The sequence below is a fragment of the Acipenser ruthenus genome, chromosome 3 (genome assembly GCF_902713425.1).
Source record: "Acipenser ruthenus chromosome 3, fAciRut3.2 maternal haplotype, whole genome shotgun sequence".
In the NCBI taxonomy this organism is placed as follows: domain Eukaryota; kingdom Metazoa; phylum Chordata; class Actinopteri; order Acipenseriformes; family Acipenseridae; genus Acipenser; species Acipenser ruthenus.
This window is the reverse complement of record NC_081191.1, coordinates 102768160-102788634: the sequence shown is the minus strand read 5'-3', so window position 1 is coordinate 102788634 and position 20475 is coordinate 102768160. Positions and strand designations below refer to the sequence as shown.

At 37.7% G+C, this 20475-nt stretch overlaps 1 pseudogene; it reads right to left on the bottom strand.

Annotated features, from left to right (window-relative positions):
• Positions 1-411: 411 nt before the first annotated feature.
• LOC117394590 (cyclic nucleotide-gated cation channel beta-3-like) overlaps positions 412-20475 on the bottom strand; it is a 108424-nt pseudogene continuing 88360 nt past the window's right edge.

Sequence of the window (20475 nt, the reverse complement as noted above, 5' to 3'; positions counted from 1 at the left end):
TATATATTTCAGTAAAGTGTCATGAAAATAAAATCATGTAATAATCTTTCATAAACATTTAATATTTAAGTAAAGTGCCATGACTTTCAAGTAAAAATCTTTCTTGAGACTTTCTCTCCTGCTGAGGCAAACCCTGTCATTCAGTTTAAAGGAGTTATGTTCTTTTGTCAAATAAAACAAATCAGTTTGCTTCAATAATTTTGTTCACACACTGTGTTATTTACCAGAATTATTGCGACTTTTTAGGTTCAAAAATGTAGGGTCTCCAAAATCTCTAATGGACAACCAGACTTCATTGACTGGTGGTCCGAGTGCCAAAAATAAGTCGTTTTTAACCCTGACACTCAATCTATGTATGTTTGGAAAAAGAAAGAGAAGTAAACTGGTGGTTTATGAGAAGTGGTGGTTTATTTCAACACGTACTGTTTGTACTGTAAATAATCTGTTATACAGGATAATCACTTTTAGGACCAGAAAGGGATGACTAATTAAATGTTCTCGTCAAACATTAGTTTTTACACAGTTGTATTTCATTATGTTTTGTACTGGCTTGTGTTTTAGAGACAATCTTTTTGTCTTGACAGGGATGTAGTGGAGGTGCTTATTCGTTCCTGCATACAGTATCTCACGCTTGAGATTTTTACATTCAGCTGCAGGGCCATTAGTGATATTATTTAGAGGGGCTTGTCATTCTGTCTTTCTGCATGCATTATACATGTATGTCACGCTTACAATTCTATATATATCCACCGATTAACCACTTATCTAATAATGATACAAAAGGAGATTATCAGTACTCATTGGCAGCTGCTCTCACACGGTGAAAATAAGCTTGTGTATCACAGCACCCTATTCTAGATGGAAAGAAATGAGAGATTCCACCGTGTAGCTCCTTTAATGTGACATCACATATATCCCATTTACATTTTAACACGTATACAAGCTGGTCATAGTGATCTACGTTTTCAATTTGTAGAGCATCAGTGTGGCGTAGAAACTGATTAGAGCTTTTCATATCTCTTTTTATTAAAACATTATATAACATATCCAGTAGACCATGTGTGTTTGTAAGTTTTCCTAAATGAACTATTTACATTTTCTGTACTACAGTAATTTTCAACTATTGAGGATGATAACACCGTTCCCAGTTTGCAACAAGGGTTGTCAGGACAAAAGAAAATAAAAACACCCACTGGACTATGTTGTATTGTAAGTGTTTGTAATTCAAATGTAATGATAAACTAAGTGAAATTGCCCATTGGATATGCTGTATAGTATACAATATATACTGTCATTAAGAGTTGTCCATGTTACATTCCCAGATTATTGTTTATGATCTTGATATGAATCCATCTTGAACAGGCATTTCAATTAGAGTTGCAACATGCAGTACTAAAACATTTCTCCAGTTCATATTGTTACCAACTATACTGTACTACACTATATGACAATTCTCAACTCTTTTAGTTATTTGACTGTAAATAGAACATCTGAATTTGAGACAATCAAGTGAAACAGAAAAATCCAAAAATGACTTATTCCTTTCAGTTTTCAGCTGCATTGTATTTGTATTTGAAGGTTTTATTCTTTCCAAGCATAACATTTTCATTTTTATTTTGGTATTCATGTTTTGCTTCGGAATTTCACACAATTGAAAACTACAGCTGTTAAGAAGTACCAGTCTGGATTATAGCTTTTTGTATTTAAAAGATGGGATGGTGTGAAAACTTTTGGGTACTGTGTGTTGCATTTACTATGTCGGATAAAAACGATGCAATATGTATTCAAAATAACACGGCTTTGCTACATTTTATTAAATGAATATGCTTAGGGGCTGTTAAGCCAGATTCTAATATAGATTATATACTGTATTGCTGCACATTATTATAAATATTACGGCGCTTGTTCAAACAAATAAAATCCAATTACAAACTTGCTTTTATATCATGTGTTGGGAAGTGTATTGATTTGCATATCTTAACGTTATTTTTGTACCATAACATACACATTTTGGCTTTCACTGTTACTCCAGATTGACAGTCAGTTGTGATTTCAGGGATTGTGCAGGGTGACTCATACAATCAGGACAACACAGTCTCGCTTCCTGGCTGTGTGAAGTTGCGCCTCCCTAACCCGCACACTCCCTCTGGAATCCCCAGGGAAGAACGGGGCACCTGTACTCCCCTGACTGTATAACCCGCCCTTCACACCACATGGCTGGGCTGTTACCAGGTGAGCCACTCTGGGATCCCTCAAGGGTTGTCTCCTAACCTTTAATGCAAGGGTATGGGACCAATATCATAAAAACAAAACAAAAATACCCTGATTGGATTCAAACAATAAAAGAGTTTTATATTGTGTCCTCTTTATTTAAAACGTTAAGCACATATTAAAAGACCTTGAATCACCTTTCCTAAGTTTGCAACAGTAGCCATAAGCTTTTCTTAATTTTTAATGTTTCATTAAAGTTAATTTCCCTTCACGTCCACTTCGAGGACCTCCCCTTCCCACGGTAGGTGTCATGCTGATGAGTAGTTAGTCTGTGGTGCCTCGTGAGATAGTAACTTTTGGGTCGGCAGTTGCAGCAGGAGAAGGCTGTTGTGTCTTGGGTTGAGTCTAAAAAAGAAAATGAAAATGCCTTTTTTTCCCCCTCTTTCTTTTGTAAAGAAAAAAAACTAAATTACAACTATGACAAGCGATAAAGTACTATTCATTTTTTTTTTTTTTTTTTTAATTCAGCAAAATCAGATACATGTTCATGTAAAAAGGACTTGTGTTGAGTAAAATGTAGACATGTTGTTAGGAGGCCTATACATTTCAAAAGGGAAGGCTGGCGGCATCGCTGCAAGATCAATTTCTATCAACTTCAGTCAAAATTCATTTCATTTGAGCACACAGACCCCTTGGACAGTAGGACAACAGTCTCCCTAACCCACAGGAGCACCAGAGGCAATGCAACAATCCCCGTTATGACGTGTTAGTCACTCACACCTCTGCAGTCTTTACCAGGTGAGCCACTCGGGGACCGTGGATACTCACTTCAACCATTTAAATGAGACTCTTTCATTTTAATTGAAGGAATGAAGCACCTTTGCTTGTTCTGCCTTCAATCTGCTCAACAGCCCTCCAGCCCCTTTTGCAGACATGAATGCGCGAAAGAGCTTGGGGGTCTCTGGCTTGATGCTGAACAGGGTGGCGAGTCCTTTAGTTCTTTCCTGTGGACCACCGCAGTCCTTTTTACCCTTGTCCTTCATTAGTTTCCTTAAAAAGGAAAAAAAAAGGACAATACTTAATTGTATGCTGTTAATCCATTGTTATAAATCTTGCAGAACACTTAAATACAATATACTAACTTGATTATTAAGAAATCAGCTCTAGCACCTTTCTCAATTCAGTATTTGAAAACTTACGTAGAACTGAACCCATACACATTAAATACAGCTTTATATACGTTTTGGTATCTTCCTTTCCTCGCCAGGACCTTCTGCGAGTCAGGATAGTGCACCAAAATGTCATTGAGCTCTTTTTATCTAAGATGAACAGGTTTGCAAACCCAAGAGGAACAACGTTTGCAGTTCTTCTGCTTCCTCCACTTGCTGCCAGCAGGCTAAAATACAAATCGATACTCTATTACAGTATTTAGTAAAAAAATTTCTAATAATCCCGATAACTGTTTTATGTATTTACACCAGTGCTAACTTGGATACTTTCCAGCAAACTGGGATTATAGGTATTCCAGTAACACTTTCTGCCAATTCACATTGTTCTTTACTGTAGGTATTAATGAGAAAAATGTTTTGATTACAATTAATAGCTGGTCCTAAGAATACCATGCTTATGTAAGGGTGTGGTGTTGTGTGATATACTGCCGTTACAGATTCTGTCCCGTCTGTGTGATGAGGATAAAGCTTTAAAACCATGAAATTACAGATGTTATCTATTCATCTACCATCAACTCAGATATTCAAAGCATAACAGGATTTTTTTTGGGAGCTCTTTTATTAAAACAAACACTGCAATGATGCTTAAAGATTTTTAAAAGAAATGGGTTTATTCCTCACACAATTTAATATTTATGATCTGTGAAGAAGAATGACACAAATTACCTGATCTCTCCAAACACAGCCCCGGCTCTCAGAGTGGCCAGGACGACAGTGCTGTCAGGTCATCCAAGTACCTGAACCTCTCCTTGCTTAATGATGTACATTTCTCTGCCAATTTTTCCCTGCAGACACAGACCAAAACACATGCCATCAGAACTGCAGTCAGAAAGCAATCTCCCTTTCAACAAGCGAGTCTCCTGCTGTACATTCAAAAACACACAAATGGCTTGCTGGCGATGTGTCCCTATTCAAAAGCAGATATTCAGAAAAAACAAAAAAGAAACTGGACAAAGCTTCTGTATGTTCCCCAGTTCCAAGAACAAGTAGCATAGAAATGAAAATACAGTTCTTATTTGTCTAAAAAATATGTATTTTGCATATTGTGCGGTTATTATATACATGTGTTTCTATAGTCAGAAGCAATAAGCACTATTTCATCATTGCTTGAAGATAATTTAGACATGCTGAATACTGAACGGAAATATAGTTCTCATTAGGCCATTTATTCTGCTAAACATGTATAATTACCTTTTTGCAGATGTAATCTCCTGGTAAATATACAATAGATTTAAGCCTCAGCAACATGTCGCATCTTCTTATCACAGCCCTATGAAGAATGCACATGAAGGAAGAGTGCTATTAAATGAAATCGTCTATTAGTAAATACTGTATGATTTGTATAAAAAAAAAAAAAGGTATTGTTAGGACAAGACTGGGTAGCTTTAGTGGAAAAAATTTCTTCTGTGTGTCCCTGAGCATTATGAAACCCAACACTATGGTTTGTTTCATTCCGGATTCATAAATGAAATGGATACAGTGGCTGAGTTGAGATATCAAGAGGAAATGGTTGATATCACAGAAAAAGGATTGAACTCACTTTAAAAAGCTCAACATTGCTGACAATGGAGAAATTCACATCTACTGCAATAGCCAGTTGCATACTTACTGGCAACTCTTCCAGCAATTCAGACTCATCTGAAGAAACAGGAAACAGTTTAATAATAACTTTAAAAAGCCAATTGCAAGCCTCTGCTTTTTAATTTTTTTTTATATATGATCTTTACTTCAATACAAGCTCACAAGTTGCAACGGTTGGCTATCTGGGGTGCCAGGCAAATGCATAATCTATTATTATTATTTATTTCTTAGCAGACGCCCTTATCCAGGGCGACTTGCAATCGTAAGCAAATACATTTCAAGTGTTACAATACAAGTAATACAATAAGAGCAAGAAATACAATAACTTTTGTTCAAGCAAAGTACAAGTGTGACAAACCACAATTCAATAATACAGCAGATAATAGTGATAGTTACATCAGGATATGATTAAATACAAAGTACTACAGGTTAAACACTTGGCAGATTACAGTATTCTGAAGTACAGGATTAAATGCAGTAAAATAGGGGGCAGATAAATGAAGGGTGATAGTGTCCCAGGATACAAACAGAGGAGTTCTACAGGTGCTGTTTGAAGAGGCGAGTCTTAAGGAGGCGCCGGAATGTGGTCAGGGACTGGGCAGTCCTGACATCTGTAGGAAGGTCATTCCACCACTGCGGAGCAAGGGTGGAGAAGGAGCGGGGTCTGGAGGCAGAGGAGCGTAGCGGAGGTAGAGCTAGTCTTCTAGTGCAGGCGGAGCGGAGAGGTCGAGTGGGTCTGGAGGTACCTGGGTGCAGTCTGGTCAAGGCATCTGTAGGCTAGTACAAGAGTCTTGAACTGGATGTGAGCGGTGATCGGGAGCCAGTGGAGCGAGCGGAGTAGTGGAGTAGCGTGGGCGAAGCGAGGCAGAGAGAACACCAGGCGGGCAGCAGAGTTCTGGATGAGCTGGAGCGGACGGGTGGCGGACGCAGGGAGGCCAGCCAGAAGGGAGTTGCAGTAGTCTAGGCGGGAGAGTACCAGGGCCTGGACCAGGAGCTGGGTAGCATAGTTGGTGAGGAAGGGTCAGATTCTTCGGATGTTGCTCAGGAAGAATTGGCAAGTGCGTGCCAGAGTGGAGATGTGCTGGGAATAAGAGAGGCAGGGGTCCAGGGTGACTCCAAGGTTCTTGGCGGAGGAAGAGGGAGAGAGTGTGGTAGATTCCAGAGGAACAGAGATAGAGAGATCAGGAGATGGAGGAGGAGGGAAAGAAAAGGAGGTCAGATTTAGAGAGGTTGAATTTGAGGTGATGCAAGTGCATCCAGGAGGAAATAGCAGACAGACAGGTAGAGATACGGGAGGAGATGGTGGAGTCAGAGGTGGGGAAGGAGAGGAAAATTGAGCATCATCAGCATAGAAATGGTATGAGAAACCATAGGATGCGATGAGGGGGCCCAGAGAGCGGGTGTAATCTATCATTTAACTGTCACCAAACTGCTACTAGGACATATTAATTCACTTTTCCATGTGACGCCACTACACCCTATATATGCCCAGGGAATAATAACTGTGTAATTGAAACTAAATAAATAATTAAACAGGACAGAAGAGGTAAACAGCTAGGAGAAGCATTGAGGAACCATACAATCCTCAAGCATTTATTACACTCTACAAGTAACAAGCAGGCCTCTTGTTACCGACAGTGAACTAACAAAGGAAAATAGACTAGTTAATTACATCAACTGACCAATCACACTATTAATTGGTTATACGGGCAACAATAAATATATAACTTGTTACACATATTGCACGTAAGTAGCCAATAAATATATTGCACGTAACATTAAATCGTTTTATATAATCACACTATTAATTGGTTATACTGAGCCCAACAGGTAATTATATTGCACATCACTATATATTGCGCAACCAGTTATATTGTACTCAAATAAAGTTATTGAACCCAATAAATAAATAAATAAAATTATATATATATATATATATATATATATATATATATATATATATATATATATATATATATATATATATATGCACACTTAATAAACTCATTACACATATTGCATGCAAGTAACTAATATACGGCACATAACATTTTAATTAAATAGTTAGCATATAATAGATTAGTTAATCATCAATTAAACAGTTATCTATTGATTTGTCTCAAACCACCAATTTAAAAATCACAAGTAGGATTTCAAATTAAGTAATCAATTAATCATGATTTAGAAAAGACCATCCATTATGCGATATTGTTTATAAGTTGTCCTTAACTGACACTATTCTTAACTTTCAATAGTCGATAAAAACTAGTCAACGGCCCACTTATGCTATGCAAATATAGAAATATTAAAACTATATAGCATAACTAATAAGGTAACAATACAGGAAAACAATTTACAATTATATAATATATAATCCAACAAACAATATATTAATTAAATGTTGCACAAGAGTTCCAGCACGTTTATCCAAAGAAGCAGGAGAAATGAAAGAAACAGAAATAAAGTGCATCTGTGTATAAGAACAAAACGCAGTAAATTTCCATTAGTTTAAGAGCAATAAAACTAGTACTACGCTCTCCTTTTCCACCGTAATAAAAAAATCAGCATGAAATAGTAAAGACAGTTCGATGAAAATGCAATTGTCCATATTAGGAAAAGCTATAAACAAAAGTTTATTTTCTCAAACCTGATGTAGATTTGGCAGCACACGTCTCCCCAGGTTCCACGCGCACTCCAGCCACAGCTCACTCGAATAGTTAGTTATTTTTCTTTACTCCATTCTGTAAAACATCCAACAACTATACTTGCAAAAACAAACAAAACACAGCTAAACTTGTGGTCTTCAGTAGCGTGCCGCTATATTTTCAAAACTTTCTTCTTTCTCTGGCTCTCTCTCTCTTGCTCAGCTCAACCATATCTCCACAACACACCTTGTGCACAACGTCTTTTTTTCGCGTCCTGCAACAGTGCTAGCTTTATACCCCTGCAATCCCAATGCTACGTAATCATTTTTTTTAAAGGAAGCAAGTAATACATAGCCAAGCACCGACACATTTACCTATCGTCACAAAGTTATCTCAGCTTTAATATCTCAAAGGTTTCAAACTGACATCATCACTGTCCAGAACTGATAGAATTGACATCATGAGCACAGAACACACAGAATTTCTTGTTTTGCTCTGATTTGTTCCAGCTATAAATTAGATTGTTGGATTATGCACAGCCTGGTCAATACAAAAAAATATCAATACTATAACATAAAAATATAGCCTATAAACCCTGGAAACGAAGGAAACTAAAGGATGCCTTGCACATGAAAGGAGTGCTGTACCAAAACATGTAAATCTCTTTTATGGGACAAGAGTACAGCACGTCATTTTAAATCTTGAGTAGTGCATTATATGCGGTTAACAGAACACGCTGCTATTGTTCAATACAGGATTCCTAAGGGTAATGCAGATGAAGCATTTCTATTGCTATGCTGCACTCTAGTGGTGTACACTGAAAAAAATACAAAGCTATGAGAATATTAGTACAGTATAAGCATTTAGAGACAAGAGTCTGATAAATAATATTTGCCAAACAATTGACTGCACTTTGTATTGTAATATGATTAAATGATTAAGGAAAAAAGTGAAAGCAGTAAACAAATTCATTATCCAAGATAGACTGTACATACCCAGCATGCCTTGGGATGCCCAGGTGTAGTTATACCAGGTGCGCACTCTGTTCTGTACAAGCTTGGTTATCTTATAAGTATTCATGTAAGCCACAGTATTATCCATTGAACTCCGAAATAAAGTTTGTCCTGCAGTGGCTGCCCCAATAACATTTCTCATCTACAAAACACACCCGTTGCAATAATACCAAGGCCAGTACTTTTACTTATTTTTATTTATTTTTATTTCTTAGCAGATGTCCTTATCCAGGGCGACTTGCAATTGTTACAAGATATCACATTCTTTTTAATAAATGTTAGCTTGCGAGGTTCGGGGGGCGTGGAGCTGGGGGGGGCGCTAATCTCTAATCTTTCAATTTTCTAATCTCCAGTTAATTAGTTCTATTTACTATTTAAGACCTGATCACCTGCACCTTTTCTGTCTAGTGTTTCGTTTTTCCTCCTCCTCCCCTCCTCCACCTTCTACATGCCTTCGCATCGGTCATCTCTGGGGGGCAAGTGAGGCTCACTTCCCCGACCTCAGGGCTAGGCAGCCGCCTCCCTTACCTTCAGGGGTTCTCCCCGCGTGAGTCAGAGCGGACCCCCGGCCAAACTCTGTTCTGTCGCAGCTCCTGCGCTCATCTCACTCGAGGCTCTCTTCTATTCTGCCTCTCTTCAGGACGTGGTCACTCGTGCCGAGTCCTATACTAACCTCAATGCTCTGTCCTTATTTTCAGGTCCCAGGCAGCGTGATGTCTCGGCCAATCATCAGGGGTTTTACGAGCGCCCCTTACATAAGCCTCAAATGCTGGGTACCTCTCTCATCTCCTCCCGAGGGGTGGCTTTTCAAGTCTAACCCTCATATGTGTTTTCAGGTTGCCGGGTCCTCCGCCCCTGGGATGTCGACAGCGTCGGCCCCAGTCGACGACCTCTTTTCTATCCTGTTTCGGTTGCCGGGTCCTCCGCCCCTGGGATGTCGACAGCGTCGGCCCCAGTCGGTGACCACATTCTGTCCTACTAACTGCTCCTTGCTGCTTCTTCTGCCTTATCTTTCCCCCCCAGCTCACGCCCAGTGAATGTGCATGTAAAATTGGAAGTTATTTGGAACAACCCCACCACCATCAAACAAAGGTGATCACAGCATTTCCCTGTAAACCCAAACATTGTTATTAAGTTGCTAATGTGGCACTTTACAAATACATTTTACCAATTGTAACATGAGAATGTGGGAATCAGTATGAACTGGATTGAACCCTAAAACCTACAAAGTGTGAATATAGGGTCATGAAGTAATGCCCAGGTTTGTTTTGGAGTCAAATGTCACAACGCAAATATGACAATGCAATTCTGTGTGTATTTAGTGCTCTTCTGTAGGGCTCATTGAGACTAGACGTAGGTAAGCCTGCTTGCTCCATCAGACATCATCATCCATCATCATTTCCCTGCAGATTAATACATAATGGTTCTAGGAGACCGGTAGGCCTAGTTTGAGGCAACATTACTGTTAAACCCAAAGTCCCCTGTTGTTCCATGCAGTGGCCTGAAATCTAGTCTCCTGAAACCAAGTACCAAGCCACAAAGTGGCTTTGTGTCCCCTCATCTTAAGTCACTGTACATTCATAGACAGTAATGGCAGGCAAGGGACTTTCATAAACAGTATCCAGACAGGACAAAACCCAAACCCCAAAGTCCTGTGCAGATATACTGTGTAGCTACAAGGTATCCTGTACAGTTATAATGTTCAGTGCAAATGAGCATGTGCCTCTGGATTTAGCAGCATTGTTTGTAATGATTGATGTGTTCACACAAGGTACATGGGATTACCCTACTGAATGTCAATGAGAAACTAACTGCACTGCAGATATATCATTGACCAAAAAAACAAAAAATGCAAGCAAAAAAACAAAACAAAACAAAAACAACAAAACAGGTTAGACATTATACCTGACCAAGAATTGTTGAAAGAAAGAATGCTCCGAAAAAATAGTTTGTCATCTGAAAAATTATTTTAAACTGGGTGGTGGGGTATGGAAGCTCAGCAATCATCAGCAGGGCTTTCTCCGCATAGAGGAAACAATGCAAGTAACTAAAAAAGTAAAAAACAAAGATACTAAAAAAGATCTATAGTAAATTGTTAAAAAAGGACAAGCTTTCGTCCACATCTATAAATAAGAGACACAGTAAACATGTTAAAGCCTCTTATGTTCTTACAGCATTTTAACCTCATTTTACCACGTCTTGCATAATACAGTTTCACTGGGTGCTCATGAATGTTACAGCATTACTTTTTGTTACTTAACATGTGACATTACCAGTTTGTATTTCCCTTTTGAAATAAAAGTTCAAATTCGACAACGCCTGCCTGCTTAAAGGTTTGAAATTGCCCTTTGTTTGATCTTCTTTAATGGACCCCATACATTCTGTTTTATTGTTATTGAAATATTATTCTACCATGCAAACAAAAGTTACACAGAAGCATTATAAAGTATGTGACACAGGAGAATATCTTCTTGGACCATGCCATTATCTTTATCTTCTGCTGTTCTCACAAAGATCACTTAGTTAATTCGGAATCTGACGCTAAGTAAGAAGATTAATGTTCCTGCAGCAGCCTGGGAGACAGTATCCTTTTAGCTTCTTAGAGTCTTCTTACATTTGCTTGCTAATTTTTTTGTCGATGCATTCTACACACATCTTTGCATACTTCACTTGCACCATTGCATTGGTTTAATATGAAAATGAAGGTAAACTGCAGAGATTCAGAAATGATCAATTTATGGCATGGCTTGGTATGGCAACCTAAATATATATTGTATGTTAGACAACTTAAATATATTGATTGCAATATTGCAATGGAACATTAAAAAAAAAAAAAAAAAAAAAAAATGCATTTAATCATTTAACCAGGAATGTAATCAACTGGAGTCTGAAGTCTCATTTTGAAAAGGTCATGGAAGCATTACTGATATCAAATATCACATTAAATATGTACATAAATATACAATCATTTAGCACTTGTGACATAACATTGGCATGGTGTTACTTCAATGCATCCCAAACACAAGTTTTAAAATGTTTCTGTGTTCATGGTAATTGGCAATCAAAACACCGTTCTCCTATCTGCATGTGAAATCTAGGTAAGTTAAAAGTATCCTGAGATTGCAAGATATAGCCAGTATGTAGGTTATTAATTAGCAATGGACTCAAATAAGATGGAGCAAGACCCTTCATTTCTTTAGATACAAAGCATTACTAAAGAAAGAGGCTACCTGCATTAATGGTAACTATCCCAAACGAGCATGCTGCAAGGAATGGCAAGTCAGTGGAGAACAGGCCACCATAAATCTTACACTAGGTGTAGTATCTCGCACATGACCTACATTTGGAGAATGTGTACCTTCCAGGCAAGTGAGTGGATCCAAAGATATAGTCTTCAAAAGCTCATCCAGCACCACGAAGAATCATGTAAATGAGGCCAACATTCACAGCATGTGGGGTAACTTCTTTTAAAAATAAAATAAAATAAATAAGCATGGCACTTGTTGTGTGCAGTGTTATAGTATGGTGGAAGTATAGTTTATTATATACATTGGATTGTTATTATTCTGTAATATAACACGTTTCAGAATTTCTATGTAAAAAACTGCAGTGTTTTGTTTATTTGTCTGCATTGTACATGTATTGGCAAATAGTATGTTTTTAATTTTTACTCTGTTTGGTCACATGGTGATGTAATCTTTGGCACATCTCGGTGAAAACGTGACACAACCTCCTGGGGATCCTGAACTATATACACCTGCAATAACTCGAAAGTTATGTTAATACCATTTTTCTTTTTAACACAAGCCTACAACCTTTATTGTAAAAATACTTTTGTGCCACTGCAACGTTATGCTACCCGAAGTCATGTGGGTTGTTTCGTAGGATTACGTGTCATGCATGTATAAAGCATGGCATTGTGACGCCACAGTATCTGGTCTGTTGCCATAGTGAGAGACGCTGTACAAACTACATTTCCAAGGTAAACACTTTTCGCAGGGAGAAAAAAAAATATACAGTATAAATATGCTCTTTGAGCTAATAATAATGAATACATGTGTATTTCTGCTTTTAGAAATGTCCAAGTCACTGTAGCTGTTTTACATTCTAACCTGTTTCGTTTTCTGTACATCAAATAAAAAATGCATTTTTGTACACTACAGTTATACCTCATTTAAATATATTCTGGATATTAAACAAAATTATCTAATTTCTATTTAAAGAATATATATATATATATTTAAAACCCTTTTTTTTAAAACTTGAAAATGTGTTATTAACCCTTTCATCTTTTTTGTTTCACTTCATGAAATACAGCCTTTCATAGGGATAGATTATTGTCAGCTAGAAGCAGCATGTCAAAATAATGGGCTCCAAAACAAGCAAGGACAAGTTTTAGTTGTCTTTTAAAAGAACCTGCAACGGGGCATCCTGTGGTAACTGTATAGCAGAGACGTAAAGCATAGTGAAGTAATATTAAAGCACAGACAAGCATGTGAAACCATAGTTAATAATAGTAAGCATGGAAAACGCCATAGTCAATGTATACTCATGGTACTTAAAAAATACTGCGGCAGACGTTTATACGATAAATTAATCATATGGTTAATAATGGGTGAAAAAGCTTTTTCTACAGTCATTTCTAGTTTGGTGTGCATTTTTGTACTGTATTCCATGTGTACCATACTGAGCTACACGAGTATTTTGTGTTACCATGTGTGCCACAGATTAAGATTTTATTTTTAACTTTTCTTTTCCTTAGACACAACCCCCACACCACAGACAAGGCTCGAGTTTTGTGCATGAATGCATATCCTAACATTTTTCACCAACCTAAAATGAAACTGCCAAGGATCCCTATCGTGGAAAATAAAACATAAGAACTGTAATTTCTACCAATCTAAATAGTGTAACCACTAACCTGTCCCCTTGCCCCTAGTGAATGGAAGAAACACAGCATCTATGTGGGTCTTTAAATGGTGCAATTCTTACTGTATTTCCTACAGCCAGAGGCAGTGTTGCAGGGGGACAGGTTACACTTTGGTGTAAGACATTATTCTTAGAGCATTGTTAACACTTCTGAAAAGTCACCAGGATGTACTGGAATACTTAACCTGGTTTTGCATACTTTTTGCAGTTTGCTGCTGTACTGCCTCTGTGCTTCAAGAATAGAGCAAAGATTTCTAGATCCTCTGACCTGAGTACATATGATATGAACCAGCATGGGCCATTTATTTTTCAAACCTTTTTTAGGCCAAACCCTGTTTTTTTTGGTCACTTAGCACTTTGAACAAGACTCTTTTATTGACTTTCACAAGTTTTAATTTTTTTCTTCATTTATTTGTGTTTATTACAGAGCCCTTTACTTAACTTCTGATGAAAGATCTATACCAGGCCACAGCTCAACTGTAAAATATGAAGACTTGGCTAATCCTCAATTCATTTAATGCTTGAATGATCTACTCAAACCACTCATCCATAACTGTCCATACTTACTATTTACTGTGCCTGATCCATAATTTTGACAATATTAATTCATTTTAGAATGGAGTCGTTGTTCTTGCATTAGTTGAGGAGGAAAAAGGTTTTAGAAAATACATTGCAGTTGTTCATATTGTCCAAGCTAATAATTGAATTTAATATCTCATTGCTTTGTAGGAAATCTACATTAGATGTGTAGGATAATATATATATATATATATATATATATATATATATATATATATATATATATTTTAATAAATTTAGTCGTTGCCAATTATTTTTTATTATTTTCTCCCAATTTGGAATGGCCAATTGTTTTATTATGCTCAGCTCACAGCTACCACCCCTGCGCTGACTCGGGAGGGCGAAGACGAACACACGCTGTCCTCCGAAGTGTGTGCCGTCAGCCAACCGCTTTTTTTCACACTGTGGACTCACCATGCAGCCACCCAAGAGCTACAACGTCGGAGGACAACGCAGCTCTCGGGCAGCTTACAGGCAAGCCCGCAGGCGCCCGGCCAGACTACAGGGCTCGCTGATGCGCGGTGAGTCGAGGACACTCTGGCCGACCTAACCCTATCTTCCCCCTGACGACGCTCGGCCAATTGAGCGCCGCCCCCTGGAAGCTCCCGTCCTCGGTCGGCAAAGGAATAGCCTGGACTCGAACTCGCAATGTCCAGCCTGTAGGGCGCATCCTGCACACAAGTGCTTTTACTGGATGTGCCACTCGGGAGCCCTAGGATAATATTTTTAAGCAACAGTTTCCTAGTTATAAAAATTATAGGAATCACATATGTCTTGTTTCAACAACAATAAAACAAATTGATAAACATGATTTAACAAAATCAGCAGCTCGGCTGCATTAATCACTGCTTGAGTGTGTGGAAGTTGGAAGTCTGTAAAGACCTAGAGTAGGGACTCATGTATTGCAAATCATAAAAAAAATTACCAACGAATAGGATAGCATTGGGAGATAAGGGAGGAAGGCCACTGGAGACACCTTTAATGATTACACGCTCATATAACAACACAGTGACCACCCTGAGGCCTGTCCCCTCCAATGAAATAATGCTATAGAGCTGTGTACTTTTGTGCTTCTTGGTTATAAGTATATTGAAGAACATGCAGTTAACAGATAAACTGTCTTGTTGAGCTTCATTCAATATGAATTCTATACTGTATATCATCAAGGGAATGTAGGCTGGAGGTCAAGTTTACAAAACAGTTCAGAAACATGTTCCTTTCTACTGCATTCTATTGATCACATATTATTATTATTATTATTATTATTATTATTATTATTATTATTATTATTATTATTATTCATTTATTTGGAAGACGCCTTTATCCAAGGCCACTTACAGGTGTTGCAGGGCAGTACAGTATTACAATGCAAGATTAATATTTAAATACAGTATAGTTTACAGTAAATGCAATTAATGCTATGAAAGTACAATATGAACTAGGAAGCAACAAGTAAGGACTGCAGCAAGTTATATCTACAGAGAGTCCAACAGTGGTGCATTAGCTGAGGATCCAGTAGCATGGTGCTTAGGTCAGGCAAGTCCAGTGCATAGTAGACATTTTAAACAGGTGGGTCTTGAGGAGGCAGCTGAAAAGCAGGGAGAGACGGAGCAGTCCTGAGGTTCTCTGGTAGCTGGTTCCACCAGAGGGGCTAGGGAAGAGAAGGAGCGGGCATGGGAGGATGAAAAGGTATGACCAGAAGACCAGTAGAGGAGGAGCGGAGAGGGCGAGAGGGGTGTAGGGAGATACAAGGGACTGGGGGTAGGAGGGGCAGGGTGGTGAAGAGAGGGGTATGCAAGAACCCATATTTCAGAATATGTACCTTTTTATTTATTTTAGAGTAATATCAAAAGGAACGAGTGATGTAACTGAAGAAGATTCCCGTGACATCCGCATTCACCTGGAAAAGCTACAGAGCAGGCGAAAGGTGGTGGACCTTGCCTTTGTGTACAGAAACCAGATCAGCTGCCTCTTAAAGATACTCAAAAAGATGTAAGTCAAATTCAACTTTGTGTTGTTATTTTTTCTGTTCAGCTGTTTTTACAGAGGGGCCAGGTCATGGAATACAGTACTGTAATACCCCTGAAGCTACTTCAGGACTGTGAGAGCTTCGCATATCAGACTTGCTCAGCTCTTTGGTCACATTGCAGCAGTATTATACTACAATAATGTCAAAATCATTGAAAATCTCATTTTAAAAATGCCAGAACCCTAAAACCCCCACTGCTGCATTTCATTCGTGGCTCTGGGTTAAAGGCCTTTGCAATAGACTACACTCCCTGTTGGGACTTCTGTTTCTGAAGATAACATTTCTGATTAAAGATGCAGGCTTTCTGTCAGTGCTGAAGTGTATGTGCTCTTATGATATTAAAACAGGGCATTCTGAAGCAATGCTGCGAAATGCATGCCCACCATAAAGGTCAAACAAATTTTTAGCTTAATTCCACAAGGGGTTGTAGTGTATTAGCAACACTTGCGTTACTGACTTGTTATAGAATATACAGACTTTGTGACTTCATTATAACCTGTTCAGGTGTTACACTGTGAGCTGTGACAGCTGAAGTGTTATTTTTCAATAATTGCGTGTTGAAACTGACTACTATAGCAACCTCTCAGGACTCTTGTTACAGAATTAGGATGCATTATTCATTGCAGGTTGCTACATAACACATTTTCCAACAACGCTCCCTGTAAATATATCTTTATTATTTCTATCAATTAAAAAAAAAAAAAAAAGATATATTGCATTTTTTTATTTAAATGCTCCAAAATACATGTGACTCAGTTATTTAGGGATATATGTTAGGTTTTATTGAAACGTCATGGACATTTATAGCAGGCTGTTGTGTACATGTTCTGGATTTAAGTCATACGGAGAGATGAATAAACATATCCTAAGCTTTTGTGCACACTAAACTAGAAAGTAAAAAAGCTATCCATAATATTGTCACTAGAGGGCAGTGCATTCTATATATAAAACAATATTATTTAAAAGACACTAGTGATTGCATTTTGTATTTTATTATTGGAAGGTACATTGTATTTCTTTGTGTTACACTATAGAATGTTATGTACTGCAGAATTGCATTTCATGAGTGATGTATTGCTCAAAGGCCATCCATTGGACAGCACAGCCGAATGATCAATTCAATTGAAATCAGGCTCAGAGCAAAATTTAAATAAAGGACCTTTAAAAAACGAAATAGCAAAACTCTTGCCATGTAGGATTGAGAACTGCAGGGTGCATATAGTGTACTTGGAGACAGCAGTTTTCTTCACTAGTTTAACATATTAGACTATTTTGTGAATACACACTCGATGCTCCCTGTAGTTATATTTCTTAAATAAATACGTGTCATTCCCAGAGATCACAGCACACTCTAGTTGGTGTTAATATTAGTGTTTCTTAAATGTATTGTTCTTTTAATCATGAATTCATATTATTAGTAAATAATAAACTTTAAATTGAATGTCCAGTCATCATATACTGTATGTAAGCACAGCTGGCAAGATCACTTTGTATTCCTTTGCATTGGCCGGTACCAAAACAATACAGTGTTATACATCACATGTACTGTAACAGCAATATGATTTCACCCCCAAACCTCATGGTATGAACAACCTTTAAACATACAGCCCACTTTATTTTAATGTACTGTAGTATAGCAATACAGTTACTGTTATTTTTTTGTACAATTTCTTTATTTATTTGTTTATGTATTTACATTTCCTTTCATTTTACAAGATGGTTTTCCTTTAAAATCCCTGCTATAATATATCTGCTTGTTTTTGAAACGTGAAAGACACATGCTTAGATGTACTGTACAACAGATGATAACACCCTTTGATCTCCTGCCACAGCACTGTGGTGAGTGCCAAGCTTGTTGATTTTGTTTTCCACAAAGGAAAGGAAAATGGAAGGGTTTAGTGTTAACACAGACTTCCTGCTCAAGTGTGCATTCCCGTGAGATTCTGAGCTCTTGCCAGGAGAGATGCTCACTAGTGAAAGGAAGTACTTTGCTTACTTTAACGCTAGCCTTTCTAATGAAAAAGAAAGAGGTGACTTAGTGGAATAGGAAACCTTGAAGCAAACACCAGCGGAAAGCATCGGTTTGTTTTATGAAGGAAGCACACTGCAGGATTGCTTTGTCTGCAGTTTTTTGTTTGTTTTTCAATTAAAATGGAAATCGGATGGTTTTCGCTGTCAGATTTATAAAGGCAGATGGAACAGTTCTGCCATTTGTCAGAGTTCATAGTGCTCTTTCTGTTTTATCCCTTGTGTTGACTGTTCACCCCTTTCACTTTCATGTTATTAAAAATGTGAAGAATGGGTGTGGGTTTAAACATGAATGGTGCCACATGAAAAGAGAATTCCTGGGTTTGTGTACTGTCATGGGCATGTTTTTGGTTTAAATTTTCATGAAACAATGATGTCAGCAAACACGATTCACATTAAAGAAGTCCTCATCTCAAAATATAAACATCGTCCTTGACAAACGGGGTATAAATTTGTCTTCCAGTCAGTGATGAAAAGAGCTGATGCAGTGTTAGTGTGGATCTAAAATAACCTTCATTTTGCAGGTCAGATTGACACAATCAAACCCTGCAACTAGTTTTGTATTGCAGGATTGTTTTTGAGAGATACAACATTTTTAATGTTTATATATAAAAAAAAAAAAACAACAATTTGTGTTGCCATGAGCTAGACAAACCCAACACAGCAACAAAAGCATTTTGCTATTGAACAATTGATAGTGTTAAGAATTTGGTTTTGTTTTAAACAAAACATGATTTAAATGTAAGTGAAGTCACTGCCGAATCCATGCAGATATCGCCTCATTTGCGTGTTAGCTTTGAGCGATTTCGATGACGATGGAGGTGACTGCCTCTCAAACTTACCAGATAAGGGGAGGTTTATTATAAATGCAGATGCAGCTGATCCCATTATGGGAAGGGGAAGGAAATAGTAAGGTGTGAAAGAGAGGGAGTGAGTGAGCAAGAGAGAGAACACACTTTTTCCAAAGTTCTATCGTATATATTTCTAATATTTTAAAAAGTAATATAGCAGTGTAAATTGTGATGTGGAACGTGCCTTCGTAAACTGTAGGATTTGTCTTAAATATATATATATATATATATATATATATATATATATATATATATATATAGTAGCGTGCACGGGGGAAAGCAACAGTAGGGCTGGTAGGTGACGTAATCACACACAAAGACATAAGCCCGATATACGCTCCTTACAAAGGAGCCGGCTCTTTTGTACAGCGGTATCAGTGCTATGCTTTAGTGCGAGAGGTCCTGGGTTCATGTCTACCCTCCGCCTGTGTGTGGATTGCCTCGCCCAGTGTGATGCGCCTGCCTGCGGGAACCAAGATCGCTAATATATATATATATATGTATGTATATATATATATATATATATATATATATATATATATATATATATATATATATATATATATATATATGTATGTATATATATATATATACATACATACACATATATATACAAAGAACAGAGAATTTTTTTTTTTTATATATTACATGCATTTAAAAAATATGATAAAATATGTTGTTGTTCAAGATTTTTATCAATACTACTCAGAACAGAACGTAGCTTTCCGGGTTCATAGGCTACTCACCACCGTCTTTCCGTAATAACACGTGTTGAATTCAAGACGTTGCAAGTAACCGTTGCTATTTATTTGGCAGCAAACACGATCCCCACTTTCACAGTCTGATCAGAGTCTCTGTGGAAAGGGCCTGCCCCAACAGTAATGTTGCTAGGAGACAGCAGCGCAAGGAGAAAGAGAAGCTTCCACAGCAGCTGACTTTTGGGAGCTCAGCCACTACACATATTGCCAGGCTGTACTCTCACTACCATCTTTTTTCGTTACTGTAAGATTTAGATTTAGGTTTTCTTGGACGTGTTTACATTTTCTTGTTGACTTATGAAAGTTTTTGGTGAAAAAGTTGAAAACAGAACAACATGTTGAGTTTGAGACAAATACTTTTTGCTGGAGCTAAACTTGCTTGACAGAGAAAGTCGTATTGCACAGGTAAGCCAACCGTGCAATACGACATTTTGACGTCACAAAAGTGCAATATGACATTTTTTTTGCATGGGCCAAAGGATAAATAGATACTATCCAAAGGTCATCCAAATAGTTACTATTCAAAGGTCATCCAAAGCCTAAATTAGACCTTCTTCAACAGAGAGGACCAAAACAAAATTGCTTTTTTAATTGCTCATGGTACGAAACAATGAAATGGTTG